Source organism: Apus apus, chromosome 5 (genome assembly GCF_020740795.1).
Source record: "Apus apus isolate bApuApu2 chromosome 5, bApuApu2.pri.cur, whole genome shotgun sequence".
Taxonomy (NCBI): domain Eukaryota; kingdom Metazoa; phylum Chordata; class Aves; order Apodiformes; family Apodidae; genus Apus; species Apus apus.
Genome location: NC_067286.1, coordinates 13692101 through 13709060, shown reverse-complemented (window position 1 = coordinate 13709060; position 16960 = coordinate 13692101). Strand labels below are relative to the sequence as shown.

The window sequence follows — 16960 nt, the reverse complement described above, 5'->3', positions numbered from 1 at the left end:
TCCTGCTTCTCCACCAGTACTTCCCATGTCCTGCAGATAGTCTCTCTCTCTCTCTCTCTTTTTTTTTTTCTTTTTTTTTTTTCTTTCCCCCCGGCGTGTGTTTCCCCACGCACTCCCCGGGCAGGGCCGTGCCGGGCGGGGGAGGGCCGGCGTGTAACACACCGCTCCCCCCGCGCAGCCCCGGCCCCGCGAACCGGCTCTCCCGGGACTCCCCCGCTCCCCCTCCTCCCTTTCCGGCCCCCTCCCGCCCTAGCCCCGCTCCCCGCCCTCGCACCCCCTCCCCGGTAACTTTCTAGTACCTTTCCTCACCACTCCGAGCAATCAGTGGTCATTAGAGGAGAGAGGTTTAAGGTTTCATTTGTCTAATAGCAATGTGAGTGGTGATAGCTTCTCGGGGATGCGGCTGGCAGCCTGGAGTGATTTCACTTTCTGTTTTGTGCTCACTTTCTCCGCAGTTGTTGCTTTCCCCGCTCGCTCGCTCTCAGTCTCCCTCTCTCTCTCTTCCCTTCTCCCTCTCTCTCTCTCTGTGTTGTCTCATCTTGCCTGTGCTGTCTGGGCGGGGGAGCCCTGCCTCCTTTTGCCTTCCTCAGATCAATGCCCTGGCCACTCACTTTCTGATGTTGCACGACGGGAAATGCTTTGAATACTTACGACATGGCCGCTCACATTGATTGCCAAGATTGACAGCAGTAACCATCGCCTTCACTTGTTTCAGGAGGGGAAAAAAAAAATAATAATGAACCTGACTGTAACCAAATCTCCAGGCAACCCATCCGCAAACTTCTAACGATCGGGATCCTGCACATCCATGGCCCGGAGAAACACCAGCAGACTCTAGTTCATTTATTTTATTCATTTTATTTTCCCGAATTACCACCCATTTATTCTTCTTTCTCCCCTTTCACCTTCTTCCTTTTTTCTTTTTTTTTTTTATTTTTTTTTTCTTTTTTTTTTTTTTTAATGAAAATTACCGAAGCGCGTTGCAAAAAAAAAAAAAAAGGAGGCTCTCCCAGAGCTTTGTGCCACACTGGATCCCGAGGAGGTAACCAGGAAAAAAAAAGCCCTATTGTGTTGTATACCTGTTGTTTGCTGTGGTGTGTAGTGCTGCGTGGCTTGGTGGTGGCGGTGGTGGTTTAATGGGTTTTCGCTGGGTTTATGTCGCTTTGCAGGAGAGAATCCGGTCCCCCTGCGCTGTCTTTAATGGGTTGTTAGTTGCAATTGAGTGAAGCAGCAGCGTCCGGAGATAGATCTGTTGTTTATGTTTTAACATTGCTGAATTCACCCCTTCCCCCCGCCTCCCCCTGCACGATTATTTACTTTTATACCACGAGGGCGTTGTGGTGTTTTGGGCTTTTTTTTTGTTTGGTTTTTGTTTGGGTGGTGTTGTTTTTTTTTTCTTTAGGGAAAAGTAGTGATAGTCTTGTCCCCGTGCGAGTTTCCGGGGCTGTTTGAATCCCGAGGTTTCCGAGACGTTAAGAGACCCCCAGTACCTTGAAATCACAACACTTTCTCATCCTTCCAGAGTAGAGTTTATTTTAAAATATAGTGACAGATCAGCGTTGTATTTTAAGATCACCCACGGCAGGCGAACACATGGTGCTAGGAAGATATTGTACGTAAGGAACTAACACGAGAGGGAGAAAGAGAGAGGAAAAATAAAATCCGAAATAAATCTTGGAGAGCAGCGCGCTGCTGTCATTACTCCGAAGTGCTGGGCACCCATTCTTTTTCACGCATAAACCGAAAAGGCACAGGATGGAGAAAGGTGAATGGAGTTTAGTGGTGCTTTTAAAATCTCCGTTAAGTTTGAGGTGGGTAACTGCTTTGAAGTTCGCCACAAATGAATGCTATCCACGGAGCAGGGAATAATACAAAGCTCCTGGAGTGGAGGCGGTAATGTTGGTTTTGGCCACACCGGGGCACTGTCCCGAGAATTTGCAGTCCTGTGGCGGCGTCTTATCTCTCCAAGCAGAGGGTTTGGATAAAGTTATACTGAAAACTTTAAAATTGATATCGCACCCTAATTTGTGATACACAAGGAGGGGGGAAGAAAGCAGTCCATCATCAGAGAGCTCTGTTTACACCCGGGAAAGGGGAGATGTGGCAACATTCGACTTGGGATTTCTTGCTGCCTTAGCTCTTTGCCGGAGGTCATGCAAATCGACCTTAAAAGAATGCATAAGCCATAAATTAAAATAAACCCTTAGCCAGAGGCTGATCCATAAGTAGACAATACCTAACCTGGACAAAACGGCTTCCTTTACGAGCTGAAAAAAAGAATAGTGCCTAAACTAAATGCAAAGTAAGTTTTCAGGAAGTATTTCACTTACTATTATTATTCTTTTAAAACAAAATAGTGGCAGTTGCAACAAGCTAGGGCAGCTGTTTACAGACGGTGCTGTACGATACGAGTAAGACAAGGTGTGTCTGGTGGAGAGCTTGTTGTTTTCCTGGCTTTCACTACCTTCGAAGCTGTTTGTTTTTTTGATTGGGGATAAGAAGCCTCTTTAACCGTATAAGCAATTTAATGTTTTATCTCGGATAATGCTGAAGAGTTTATGAACAAATCTGGGTTGCCTGCAAATGTCACATGCGCGCACACAAGCTGTGTCTGTATATAATAGTCTCGGGGCTTGTTTTTTTTTCCCGCAGTTTTTGACAATTGTTCCATTCATGATCCTGAAAGGAATCATCAGTGGGAGCTAATGAGTGTGCCTCTGCGGCTTGCCCTGCTCTAGGGAGGAGCGGGCACCGGCGCTGCCGCCGAGCCCCCTCGTGTAATGCATGCACGCGTGTACCGGCGGCGGGGTCGCCCCTGCATGAGCGTGGCTGTGTGTAGAGAGAGAACACACAGGCGTGATGTGAGCAGGTACTTCCACGCGTGCATTAATAATTGAACTGCCAGAGAGTTGCTCCTCTGCCGAGAGAGCTTCCCAGCTCCCTGAGTTGTGCTGAGCAGCGTTGAGCAGTTAACCCGCTTTGCAGCAGGGGCTGTGTGCTTTAGCAGAGCAGGGCCTTGAGGTCAATCAGAGGCACCGATCATATCGATTTGATTGCTGTCTTTGCTTTCTGCCGACGGTTTCACCGTGGTGTTTGGTGCTTTCTTTTTCACTATTGATGTTATTTTTTGTAAAGGACGGGAAGGAGTGAAAGTGACAACGTGAAAAGACAATTAGTGTTGCGGGGGGTGGGGGGATGGGGGGGCTGCAGGGAAAGTCAGCCTGGTGGGAGCCTGGGGACGACAGATTAGTTCTGTCCTAGGGGTGTTTCCCAAAAACATAGACGGTGAAACTTTCTGTGATAAAGTAATATATCTTCGCCTGCTGCTTGTAGATAAGGTATATGTTTATTAAGTTAACTTAAATAGCCTTCGGCACACAAGCGGCACTTTGTTCCTACTGTTTTATTTTACCCTCATTTTAACATTTTTGGTATTTCCATCTTCAGTGCTGATCGTGAGGGCAGAATAACAGTTCTATCCAGTCCCCAAACAGAGTCTGAAGTAAAAAAAATTAACGAATTTCCCCTTCTGAATTCGTGTAATGGAGTAATTTTGAAACCTGTTTTGAGACTTCGACTTGACTTGACTTGTTTTGTTGACGTGCTTGTGCCCACTCATTTAATTAAGCCATTATACCATAAAGTAAATAATAGGAATGAATGTAAGATATGTGCATGCAGTCTGCTATTATATACAAATATTTCCCTGGAAAAGGTGTTTTGGAAAACTTTTTTCTTTTTCTTTTTCTTTCAGCACATCACGGTTCTTTGGCAAGGTCTTATTGCAGGTTTTTGTTTTGAGCCAGGATATTTTGTGTATTTCCGTGCTCACAGCGTTATATGCACACTATGCTCGGGGAACAAACAGCAAGGGTACCTAGCAGCTCATTCTAGTAAAACTAAGAAATAATCTATTTATAGTGAGTACATTTAAAAGAAAATAATGAGGTCATTTGGAGTATGCTGCAGTTTGAAGTAGCTCGACACCTGGCAGAAACTACATACGCTTTTTCTTCAGACCTGCACTATCCATAACTTTTCCTTATAATACATTCTTGTGTTAAGTGAGAAAGGCTGTTTGTAAAACAATCCCCTGGCTGGTTCCAGGGCTGGGTGAAGCTGATCCTGTAATGGCATTTTGTTTTGAACAGTTGCTGTAGTTGAAGTTCCCTCATAAGGTAAGGTGGCACTGGGTCTGAAAGGAGGTCCAAATGCCACATTTATAATTAGACTGCCAATTCAGCACATTGTATCTATTGCTATACAGGGATATACTGCTGTGTCTGGTCTCTCAATAGACTGTATTCAGAATTAGCCAATTCAACTGCTTAAACTTTGGAGTCAAATTTAGAATAGGCAATGAGAGAAGGAAAGAAAGAAAACAATAATGCTTTCTTTTTTCCTCAGCTAGCTATTAAAAGCCAAAGAATATACGGAAACCAAACCAGGCACTGCACTTGGAATCAATGCACCAAGCGCAGCCTGGCCAGCCTCGCCTGCAAAACCATTTTGAAGCTCAGTCCTGCGGGGGGAGGGGAAGGTGAGCCCCGGGCATCGCTCCGAGCGCCGCGCTCCAGGCCGCTTCCCTTGCCGCCGCCGCGCTCCGGCGGCTGGGGGGGCTGCGAGGGCTGGGGCCCGGCGCGGCTCAGCCCTGCCCCTTGCCCCGGCCGCTGCGAGTGCCCCGCTGCCACCGGCTGGGCCGGCCGGGGGCCCTGGCGTCCCCTCAGCGCAGCTCTGCCCTGGGGGGGGCTGGCCCTGCGCGGCCCGCGGAGCCCCGGCGGTGTCGGAGGGGCTCCCGCCCCCGTGGCGGGGAAGGGCGGTCGGAGCCCCGCGGGGAAGGAGCGGCCGCCGCTGGGGGACCCCGCGCCTCCCAAGGGCGCTGGGCCGCGGGCTCCGGCTGCTGGCGTCTCCCCGGGTTGTCCATGGATTTACGGTTCCTGGCTCCTTTTCTCCTGTCATACTTTTGTTTCGCTCACTCTGATTTCTCCGGCCTCCTCGCCTCGAACTTTAATTCATTCGGCGATGAGAATGTAAGAGGCTCTTTGCTCTAGAATCTCGCATCCTCTGCTAAATGCATTATTTTCTCTCTGTTGCTTGGAGTTCAGCACTCTGTTTCAGTACTGCTGGGAGACTTAGCTGGGCGGCTTGAAAGCTCACTTAGTTCCCTTTTCTGCTAAATCGTAGGGCGCAAACAAGTGCCATGTGTGTAACACGTAGCGTAAAGGGGGTGAGACAGATGGCCGCGTTTCCCTGCACGTTACTGATTGTCTGCTGAACTTAAGTAACTCTGCTTCATTTTTACTTCTTACGTTTACACACTGGCGAAAGCCAGAAGAGAAACAAAGCGGAGCCCACCGATTTCCTTCATAAGGCCACTACTGCCTGACTTGTAGAAAATAGTAACGGATTCCAAAGTTAGTTGCCTTCACTTGTCAATTTGATTTTGTTCACAAGTGGGAACTGGCAGTGCTTGTTCCCTAGCCAGTGGTTTTTAATATGTGGCTGGCAATTGTTAGTGGTCATTTCCAGCTGAACTTACTTTGCTCAATGGGGAAAAAAAATCCCTTTGGACACGTTTTTTGTGTCTTTGATCATATTTTTAGTCAAAAGTATCCATGTATGTCTGCAGTTCTTAAGGGCCTTGGGATATCTTGTGGTAATAAAGGGCAGAGCTTTGCATGACGATAGCAAAACCAAATATAGGTGTGTTTTTTTTTTTGTTTTTCCTCAGTGGGCATTAGAAAGTTTCTTTAGTCATGACCTTCTATCTGCTAAACACTGTAATCACCTTGGGAGATATCACTTCAGGAAGCATATCCATTAATCTTTTACACTTGGTTTGATTTCCCCCTTAAAAGTGTATAGATCACACTTAAAAGGCTTCCATCCATTTATTTATTTATTTAACGGAACAAAAATTACTTAGGGATGAGAAGTCACGATGCAGTTTTCTTTATAGCCCGTACAATAGGGTGATGTAAATTCCTTTTTCCATAGTATGACTTTAAAGATCAGCGGGCTGGTTTGGCAGAGGTTGTGTGCAACGACTGATGTTTTAAAAGTTATGTAAATAGGGGTGTTTGTGTATATATAAGCTTTGTCAACTGAAGTGATATAACAACAGATTTTAAAAACATTTCAGTAAATGTAGTAAATCACAGAGACAGAGCTTTGAAACATTTCTGCATGACGTCAGAACCTGCGAGAGCAGGACTGCTTTATAATATATTCGGTAGTTCAGATAGAGCTTAATTTGGCAAGTAGCAGCAAAACACAAAGGTGGCACATTTCAGATTTGTGCCATAGTAAGCCAATTTCTAGTTGTCTTCTGCAGTGCCTTTTTGTGTAGTTTTTATTTACATAATTTTCTGTGTTTTCCTTAGGTAGAACAGCAAGGATGGAAACTTTAAGGGACTTGTTACCAAAGCCCTGGATTTCCTTTTATTTTATATGGGCTATTTAGAATTTTTTTTTGACGTGATTTTCCCATGGTTTTTTTTTTTTTTTTTTCATTTATCATTGCAGGGCATGCCATAATACTATGAAAACAACAACATATGGTAAAATCCTCTCATTAGTAAGGCTGTGTACTGGGCTAGAGTGATGTCTATAGGAAATACATGACTATTTATTTAGATGTAGTTCTGCACAGAAGGGAGAGATCTGATCGATGTATGTTCTGGAAAGCAGCAGATTTCTGCAGTGATAAAACTGGATAATTGCATGTTCCCAAAGCCTTTTCAGCACAGAAGTAGGTGTTCTTTTAAAACATTATTCTGTGGCAACAACAAATATTTGTGACATCAGTGTAAGAGATTTCCTGCCAATTTTTAGTTTACTCTCTTTCAGAAAGTCCAGAGTTCTTTGGCACCGGTGAAACTGCTACACATACCTACCGTATATTCAAGTATTCAGTGAAGTTTTAAATAATTCTCTTTTAATTAGTACAACAGGAACCTGAAAAATGGATTTTCTCTTAAAGAAACAAGAATCAGTACATAGACATTTCTCTCCTCCTTTTGTATATTTTAAAACACTCATATCGGTTTTATGTTTACTGTTTTGTCTCCTTAAATTAAGAGAAGGAAAATAGTTTCCCAAGTTCAAAAATAATTGTTTGGAAATTAGTTTAGTGAAATCTTTCTTGAGCCTTGTGAATTGGAAAGAGTAATATAAGATTAGATATATTGGCAAACTAGGTTAATCAGAGTCATTCACTTATAGTGGAGAATAAATATCTATCAATCGATGCCTGTTTGAAGTCAGGCAAAACATTCCATCAAGTTAATGTGTTTAAGGGTATCATATCAGGCACAGACAGGTACTAGAAGTGATAAAAACCAGATAACCTGCAACAAAATGATTTACAGATGGGTCATTATCTTCTATAGGGAGGTTATACAGATCATATTCTTATTAAAAAAAAAAAAGAAAAAGAAAAAGTAATTCTGTAGAGCTAGGAGAATTATCTAAATAGGTCTGAGCATTTAATGTTTTTCCCAAGTAACTGGTAGAATTTGTCAAAACACATTTTTTTTAACCACCTTAGAGGCTGAATATTAATATAAAATATAGAAAAGTACTGGGTTTGTAATGTAAGTATTCTTTGTTTATTTTACTTGCTTGATAAACCAAAGCTTGGGAAACATTTTACTTCTTTCCATGTGAACTTGGTAGTGCATACCTTTAAAATATGCACAAAATGTTATGTGCAAATTAAAACAACAACAACGAAAAGCTGGAAAGTTTGATGTTAGTGATTCATTAGATTTCAGAATCTGTTTCATACAGCAAGTACCGAAGTTGCATCTTTTCTGTCAGTGGGAAGGCAGGATGTAATTTAAATATTTTTTCTTTCTTCTTGAGCTAGACAGAAAGATGTACAGTCAATTGTTTTCCAGTCGCTGGTAGACTGACATAAGGCACCAGGAAACTCTAAAACCTCAGAGCTGCAGTATTGATTTGATTTCTAACTGCAAATCCTTCATATCATTGCTCCAAATATCTAACTTTACACCAATATTACCCATTCTTTTTATAGTGACACCATGCTTAGTAAAAAACTTCTAAGCACTGAGGTCAGGTGTTGAGATTGGATTCTAGTTTATTTTTTATGAATCAGATAAAGATTTCTGTGCATGAGACCGTATGTGAAGATGAGAGAACAAGAACATTTCCATATCAAAGGCAATATATCTGAGGCTGCATAGTAATTAAAATGCAGTGGTTTGGACTCTGTGCACTAGCACTTACGCAGAGCGTTGTTGGGACCCTGTGCAGCATGCAGGCGGTTGTCTCTTGCATACTTCTAGAAATATACTTATAATTTTGTACAAACATTTATGCCAGTCCACACTTTTCTGTGGATAATTTGTATTTCATCCAAACCATTCAAAGTAGAAGTTATTTTTTGAGCAACCCCCTCATTATGGCTTTTGTGCATCAACTATTTTTATTCTGGTTGTTTGTATTTCCTCTTACCAGAATGATGGCTTGTTTATAGTAATATTTTTTTGTGTGTTTCTCTAAGACCCCTTCCATATACCACTCAAATTTTACTACTTGCTTCCAATATCTTGTATTAGAAACAAAAATGCAAATATTTTTTAATATTTGTTGAAGATGGTGTGATTTCTTACACACCATGCTTTATGGCAAATGCAAATATTTAATGACACAATATGTATTTACTAATTCCAACTAATGGCTACACAACAAAAGGAGAATTAACACATTATTCCAAGCATGTGCCGAGGTGGGAGAATTGACATATAATACTGCCAGGTATTCCCTATCTGAAGACTCTTTTCTAGAATAAATGTGACTTTAATTCCCAAATACATCACCCTAGTGAGGAGCTGTTCCGGAAGGGCTATTGTTGAATTGTTTACTTCATAAACTGTATTGGTCAGTGTCCCAGTGTGGAGGAGGCAACGGGTGCTGAAAATTTCCTCATTACTCAAAGATACTCATTCTAGAGAGGCTCTATCCATTAATGCCCCAAAACTATTGAGGTGAAGCTTTTAGGAAGTCTTAATATTTAAACTGATGCTTGTACTGTGAAAGTGTTGCATTACAGCAATCTTGCTATCTCACTTCATTTTGTCTAATTTTAGATTACAATTGATGTATGAATACGTGAGTGCTTTGAGCTAGAATATCACACTTTCAGAGATTGTTCTGCATACTCTTTGCATCTCTATTATTGTTGTGGATGGGCTTGTTAAACTGAGTTCCTGACCACTTGTGGTTAGTAAAAACCTGTGGTATTTTTGCACAAGTAGGGGGGTTAACCTCAATGTCATGGCCTAATTCCAGCTGAGATGGGATACAATTGCCTATCTACATTCTTATATTTTAACTAGCTCAGTTAATTCTCACTTAATTTCCTCAATGCAGTAGAGTAGCATGCTGAGGACATTGGCAGCATTTTATGTCAGAAGTACTGAATCTAGCTATTGAGCTAATTAGGTGGAACTAGATAATGAATTACATTTTGGGAACTTTCTGGGAAAGAGAGGTGCAATATGTTTGTCTGGCTTATTATTAAAATGAACCTTTTGAAGGTTTTAATATATATGGTATTTAAACCTCGACCTATTTCAGAGGAATATTTTGATATAATTTGATATTTGACAGATTCTCAGCTGGCATAATCCAGTGTAAATACATTTACTTAAGTGAAAGGTTGTCATTTTACTCTAGCCACAAGTACACTCCTCAAGACATAATGCTGTTCCTTCTGAATTCAATGGAAAGACCTTTCTGTGACTGTGCTGGGAGGGGATTGCGTGTAAAGGCCCAGTGTGTTTGCACTGGCTTCACTGTAGAAAATAATTTGGTTTTTGCTTATGGCTTTAGGACAACATTAACAGGAACTCATCACATGTGAACTGTGTATTAGATCAACTCTTTCTCCATATCTAATCTTCCAATGGGTCTTCTGATCTAGGATATGCAGAGTGGGGGGTTCTGACTGCTGAGTTCCTGGAACTGTGGAGGCTGTGCATTTTTTTTTTTTTTTTTAATTTTCTCACCTGATCTGCTGAGGCCACATTATCCTCCTGCAGATCCTTTCACATTGTTCTTACTTTCTTTCTTACTGTAGACCACTATAGTAAGAATATACTTTATTCAACCTTTAGTGCAAAGGTATATAAATATGCACATGAAAAAAAATGTGCAGAAGTGGACATGTTTCAACATAATTTTAGTAGTGTTTTTGTTATGGTAGTGCCTACAATTGATATTTTGTATTCATCTCTGGTTTACATGTGTTTACATACCTTCTTTCATTCTGCTATCTTTATTTATTCTCATTGCTTGCTGGAAAGGTCAAAGACAAATCCTAGGAAAACCCTTTCATGCCTTCTGGTTGCCTTCTGTAAGCTCCATGTCCCATTATACTACTTGTAACAATGGAATATTTTCCTTTATTTCCAAACAAGTTAGATGTGATCAGCTTTTCTTCTTGATTTCATGAGCTAGAAGGCAGTTAACTGATGTTGGGATGGGATGATGGCTACACAGGCTGTGAAGAGTAAGTTTACTTCTAATTTCTGCAGTAGTACGACAGATCTTTTGTATGCTCCTTAGTGCTGTTATTTATATATTTTGATCACTCTTAGAACACGCAAAGTTACAAATCTGTCAGCATGCCTTCCAGAGAAAAACGAAGGAATGTTCCTAAGCTGGAAGATCTGTCTAGATTTAAAGTGTTGAGTGGGCAGTCACTTTGGTGCCTTAAAGCTGAAGAATGTGGTGTATTGGCCATTCTGGCATCTGGCTACTTCGGACTTGGAGAGCAGATGCTATTAGCTTCTCTACTTTAAAGCTGTAAAGTTGCTCCAGGTAAATAAATCATAGGCGACCTTTATTCTTCAAGAATGACTTACACAGGCTGGGGATGTGTTAACTTATCATGCTTCTGGGCCTCTGTACAGTGTACATGATGCTCCTGAGGGGATGGCAAGTTTCAGGTAGCGCCCACAGGGCACAATGATTCTTACTTTTTACCCTTTGCTGTTTCTGTATCCGAACTTACATAGATGTGATGGATTCAGTTCAGGTGTGTCTCTGTGCTCACCCACAACACTCAGCCTGGACTTCAGGGGACTATGTCTACTGAGTATAATAGCAGCCTAAGTGAACTTTTGCTCCCTGCTTTGGCGATCTTTCCTCAGACTTTGGTGAAAGCCCAAAACTTTTTTTTTTTTCTCGCTTGTATACACAGCCTTTCCTTGGGATTCCTTTTTTCCCCTCAGTCAGTGGAAACTCTCCTTACTAATCTTTACCATTTCCTCTGAACAACGATTCAATCTCTAATGCTTATTTTAAGAATGTAACAATAACTCTAATTAGTGATAGTAGTGGAGATACACCTGTGTGTATGTTAGTGCAGATATACAGTTTATGGTGTGAATGGGTGTGTCCACTGACACTTGATTTGAAAACATCATGGCACAACACGCTGTGTTGGAATGGAATCAAATCGCAGACCTGAAGTCAAAATGATGGTGTCAAAATGAAAGGCTTTGAATGCAATGAGTGTTATATATAGTCTTTCAGGGAAAGAGAAAATGTGAATAGGAGAGAGAAGGTAGTTGGGTGACCTAAAGAGTAACTACTGAGGATTAGCTGGAATTTATAATTGATGAAATCCTCCCTTGGACAGGCTGAATTCATTTTTTCATTATGTGAGTAAATTGCATAACATGAACAAAAGCAAAAGGAATGGGAGGAAATTTGTTTTGCTGAATTGTACGTAAGGGTGACTTCTTACAGAAGTGCAAACTTCAAGGCATAAGCTGGTGCTGATTCTACTTCTGATGGATGGGTTGTTGTTTTTTTTTCCCAGCTCATAAATGCCTAGGAAAACAAATAAACCAGTAAGGGACAAATCCAGCCCCGAATTGTTTTGATTACTGTGTTTCTCTTTTGGAAGACTTTCAGTAGTTCAGCATGGGATGATTAGATGAAGAAGGTGAGTGCTTGTTTCCCCTCATGCTGTCTAAGCGTGGCTCCCACATGATACTTCCTGTCTTTCATGTATTGTCTCTTTAGTATTGATAGCAACTAGATGCAAATCAGCATGGCATCTGCTAGTTCGTTTTCAGCTGACTGGGCTAAACAGCAGATACGGAATTTATCGCCAGGAGGCTGTGACCTCATCACAGACAAGTGGCATTCCTGCAAGTGGGTAATGAAGCACCCCTATTGAGTGTAGCTAAAGTCCAAATCCTCAGTAGAGTTATTACATATTCAATTTAAACAGCTTTCCCAAACTTTAAGGCTGTTCCTTGATTCTTATGTTTTTTTAAATCCACTCAGTGTTGTAGCTGGAACAGCAGCTGTCACTGGTCTCTACTGATGCCACACTGTGCTGAATTGGGCCTTCTTGAAAGTGTGGGAGAAAAGAAGTGATGAAAAAACAAAAGGAGAGGAAGAGGAGAGGAAATGATATGAAAGGACAAAGATGGGAGGGAAGAGTGAGTGTGTTGAACTGAACAGTAACTGTAATGCTCTTATTGCTGTTGAACATGCATAGAGAATATCAGTAGTCAGACAGTATTTGGTAATAGCTTGGTACATTTATATTATTCAGACCTTTTTATGTAGATGGTGTAATGCTGTCTTTCTAAGAAGATAACATGCAGTGGTCAGAAAAGTCCTCTGTAGTGCTTATTGTATTCAAGACTGAACTCTGTTCTTTTTCTGTTACTCATCCAGTTGCTCACATCAAGTACTTAGGGACACAAGTTAGCTGTCCTTGCTGTCTGAGAAAAAGTAGGCTTCTGGGGAAGGCTTGAGTGGATCAGTTTGGTATTTTTTAGCAAGTCTTGTATGTGTACATAAATAATATATGAACAGCCTGTGAATACTTAGCATGACTCTGAAACATTTTTGTGCTTTATTGATCCTTCCAACAATTGGTTGATAGCAAATATCGTTGAAAGGCTTTACAGATTCTGAATTGCACACTTGCACACCAATTTGTGATCTGAATGTTGAATATTAAATTCAATTGTATTTTGTGTCTTTAAAATAGTTGTGAGTGGAAGAGTGGTAGATTTTTTATCTTGTTAGCACCAAAGGTTTAAGACTAGCTAAAAGCAAAGCAGAAATTAAATAGGTGCTCTAGAACCTGAAGTAGTCAGTTTCTGTGGATGGGAAGGGAGGGAGAATACTCTAATGAGAGGAAGCAAGAGGGGAAAAGGAAAAGGAATAAGGTGAGAAGCAAAGAGAGAGGAAAAAATACATAAGATGTGTGTGGGCCGATCAGCATTAGTGGATGCAGCCTTTCAAGGCATACTTCATGTATTTAATTATCCTTCTTTATCTGTTCTCTTCCATTTTCCAAGAAACTGAGGTTGAGGTATCAAAATTAGCATTTCTGTCACTCACAATCAAATAGGATATTAACTGAGCTCAGAGTAGGAGTCATGACTGAACAGCTGTTGATATCTGGGATGTATGACCCCCAGAACTGGGAATATTGTGTAATGTAAAAGGGACAAATAGTTATCCTTTGGTCTCAGCTTTCTGAAAAGTTTTGGACTTCCTGTGATAGACAGTTCTTTAAGCAGAAATAGACCATGACCTGCACAGTCTTCTAGTTGTGCATGTTAGGCTGGGTGGGCCTCACTGCACCGTGTTTAAATAACTGAGATGTAGGCTGGCCTGCTAGTTGTGTTGTAAAGGTAACAAATAGGGGCCCAGTTAAAAAAACGCAAGAAATATGAAGCTCAATCATAAAAGGCATTTAGCCACTGAAACTTCCAGGGAAGGATGCATATATCCTCAGTGTCTCTCTGAAGAGTGTCCAGGATTAGTGGGATCATCCATTACTATGGTTTGATTGGAATTCTTGAGTATGTAAAAATATGCCCAGTGCATGTCAGCTCTTTTTCTTGGTGAATGCTGTAGACCAGAGTTCCCCATAGCAATATTTTGCCAAGTTAAAGCTGCTAGATTGTGGCAGTCGACTGTCCAATAATTTTAGGGTCACTCTAATACTGGTTATGCATGTTTCACTGTTTCATCTACATGCCACAATGTAATATAGTTGTCCAAATGAAGCCCAGCAACCACTACATAAAATAGACTTTCACAATTTGTTTTGAATCTGGTTTCATACGTGAAGGTACTTGTGTATTTTTTCCTATTCCCTTTAAGATTCTCTGTGCAAATTCTCACTTGATTAATGTGTCAATATATTAATAAGCTTTTTAAAAAATCAGATTCTAATAAAATGCCTTTACTTGTGTTTAAAAACATTTTGTACATAAGTTTTCTGCAATGAATAGGGCCCTGAAATAACAATAAAAAGTCAGAGTATAAACCAAGCAAACCTTTCTACACACAGATAAAAAGCTATTTAGCATTAGCCATTGCTTTTTGATGTGAGAAGTTAATTTATTTGCATTTTGCTCTTCTGCTATTTTGCTTGTCTGAAAGGATGCTTGGTTTTCATAGGTCATACTTGGGTCTCAGTTTCCTCATGGTGAATTCCAGAGCTGTGGAAAAGGCAATCACTGGGTAAGAGGCTGTAATGTGCCAGAAGTCATTGACAGCCACAGGCTGCCTGTTCTCTGGTGTCAGAGCCATAACAAATATGATCATGTGTGAAGAGCATTCTGCCTTTTCTCACCATTTTTATATTAATAGCAATGATGATTTGGATATTTGGCATTTATTCCAAATAACTCAGGCAAAGGTGATTCTTACAACTGAACTTGTCAGTACATGTTTTTTCTCATCCAGAGGAGCTGATGGGCTTTGGTCATTTTTCTAGGTCTAAGGGAAAATCTCCTTACTTCCTTACTTGCCTGCCTTCATCCCTCCCTTCCTCCCTTACTCTTTTCTTTCTGTCTGTCTTTCCTTCCTCTTGTCTGTCTGTCTTCCTCTTTTCTTTCTGTCTTTCCTTCCTCTTTTCTTTCTGTCTGCCTGTCTTTCCCAAACCAAAAGAAAATGCTGCACTGGACCACAGGAATGGTTGCTGAGCCCTCATTCTTTTACTTGTAGTTGGGGAAGAAGGGTAATCTGAATTTATAATCTCTGAATGGTTCACGTCTTTAGAATTAAGTTCAGAGTTATTGACTAAGGCAGGTAGAAAAGTAATTTGATTGAGCTCTTTCAGGTCCAGCTGATAACATTCAGGGTTCAAGTCCTGGAAGACACCAAGTGGTCTGGTCCTGTTTCGACAGACTATATAAGCACATGCTGAGCTTCAAAGCCCATGAATAATCTCAGTGAGAATGAGTGAGAACTATGTATGTGTTTAAAATTCAGTGTGTACTGAAGTACTTTGTTGGATTGGAGCCAACGTTCGTAACACTTTGGAGGACTGAATCCTTATTCAGCAGTGGTCATGTATATACTTTCTTGGCTTGTGAATCTCCTCACTGACCAGCTTCTTTGTTTAATGGTCAACCCACAACATGGTCAGAATTAAAAACTTCTGGGGCTTGTTTTGTCTAGAAGGATATGGATAATCTCTACAGGGAATGGCTCATTTTACATAATTACTGATGCTAAACAAATATGTTATTTATAATCAATTTATGTTTAAGATGAAATTCCTAAGATTTTTTGATTAAGAGACTAACATTTAACCCAAATTTTATTTCTTCCCTTGCTTAGGACTAAGTTGTTTATCTGTAGAAATTAATTATGCCTGTCTACAGTTAGTATCTCAAGTTCTGAAGAGAAGTTCTATTTGTTTTTAATGAATGGTTTCTTTTTCCAAGTTCTCTCTGCTTTATACAATTTTATTTTTTTTTAATTCCAAGGACATTATTAGCAGTGGATTTTATCTGAACTGAGATCTCTAGACAGTTCTGTCAGATATTTGGTCTTCTTTCCAAATGTCTTGGCCACATAAGGTAATGGTTCTAATTATTTTCTTCCTTTTCTCACCTGCTCTGCTACTAATCATAACCTTGGTACTTGTTAGAATTAGAGAAGCCAGAGGATATTTTTTATGTTATTATATGACTATTCCCAATTATATTTTTGAAATGTTTACCTACATACTTGTCCATTATTCTCTCTAAACTGATAATCAAGTATCATAAAGGATCAACCAAAAAAGTGGAATTAAATAAACCACAACAAAACAACTCAGTAAAGTCCTAGATGTCTCAGGCAAAGGTAATGGATGCAGTTTCTCCTTATCAGGAATGAACCTTTTTATTTTTTTCTTTTTTTTTTTTTTTTTCAAACCACTGAGTAAAGAGAATTTAATTGTCTCTCTAAGAGTTTTTGCTTGCTCTTACCAGGATGGAATAGGGGTACAGTCAAGTGTTAGCTTAAATCTTGACTGTTTTTCTTTTTATGTTCCATCTTTAAAATAGCTGAGGTGAAGTATATATAGCCTAGATTAGAGTGTAGACAGGCATGTTGCACATCTAGCTGGAGGGACAGAAGAAATCATACATTTAGCTCTTCTTTCCTGCCTCTCAGCAGAGACGCAGTAAATGACTGTGTGAATGCTTCAAATGTAATGTCACTGTGTGGCAAACGGAGTGAGTTGAAACCACAGCTCAAACCATGTAATGTCTAAGTGGAGGGACAGTAAGTTCTAGCAGGGAGACCAGTGGCTTCTTCAGCAATTCTAGCTGCAGTCATAAGAGGAGGAACAATATATGCCTCCCATGTAGCTTGGGGAGTGGTGAGTGCTGGTACTCAGGGCACTGAATGGGAAGGTAGAAGAACTTGGCACTATCTATTGTTTTGACACTGCTGCAGACTGTGATTACAAACATGTTAATTTACTCATGGTATCCTTCTTTGCTCTTGTGTAATCTACTTAGACTACAAGGTGTAAAGAATGTCTCCAACTCAATGTTTGTACCATGGCTATCGTATTTGAGTATGTTGTGGGAACAAATGTTATGAGTTGCAAATAGATCAGCAGATAGTTTTTAATGCTGCTGTATGGTTATGTGCTCTGAATCTG

At 40.5% G+C, this 16960-nt stretch overlaps 1 protein-coding gene across 4 annotated transcripts in view; it reads left to right on the top strand.

The window, feature by feature from the left end:
- The first annotated feature begins 955 nt into the window (after positions 1-955).
- The window catches only part of SOX6 (SRY-box transcription factor 6), a 370949-nt gene continuing 354944 nt past the window's right edge, over positions 956-16960 (top strand). Inside the window, exon 1 of one of the 4 annotated variants that reach the window (XM_051620577.1) lies at positions 956-1042. The gene's annotated coding sequence lies outside the window, so the exon portion shown is untranslated. Of the gene's footprint in view, positions 1043-2099; positions 2303-2830; positions 2870-4918; positions 5031-16960 lie in introns of those variants that run through there. The other 3 variants (XM_051620574.1, XM_051620578.1, XM_051620576.1) reach the window with 3 other exon arrangements.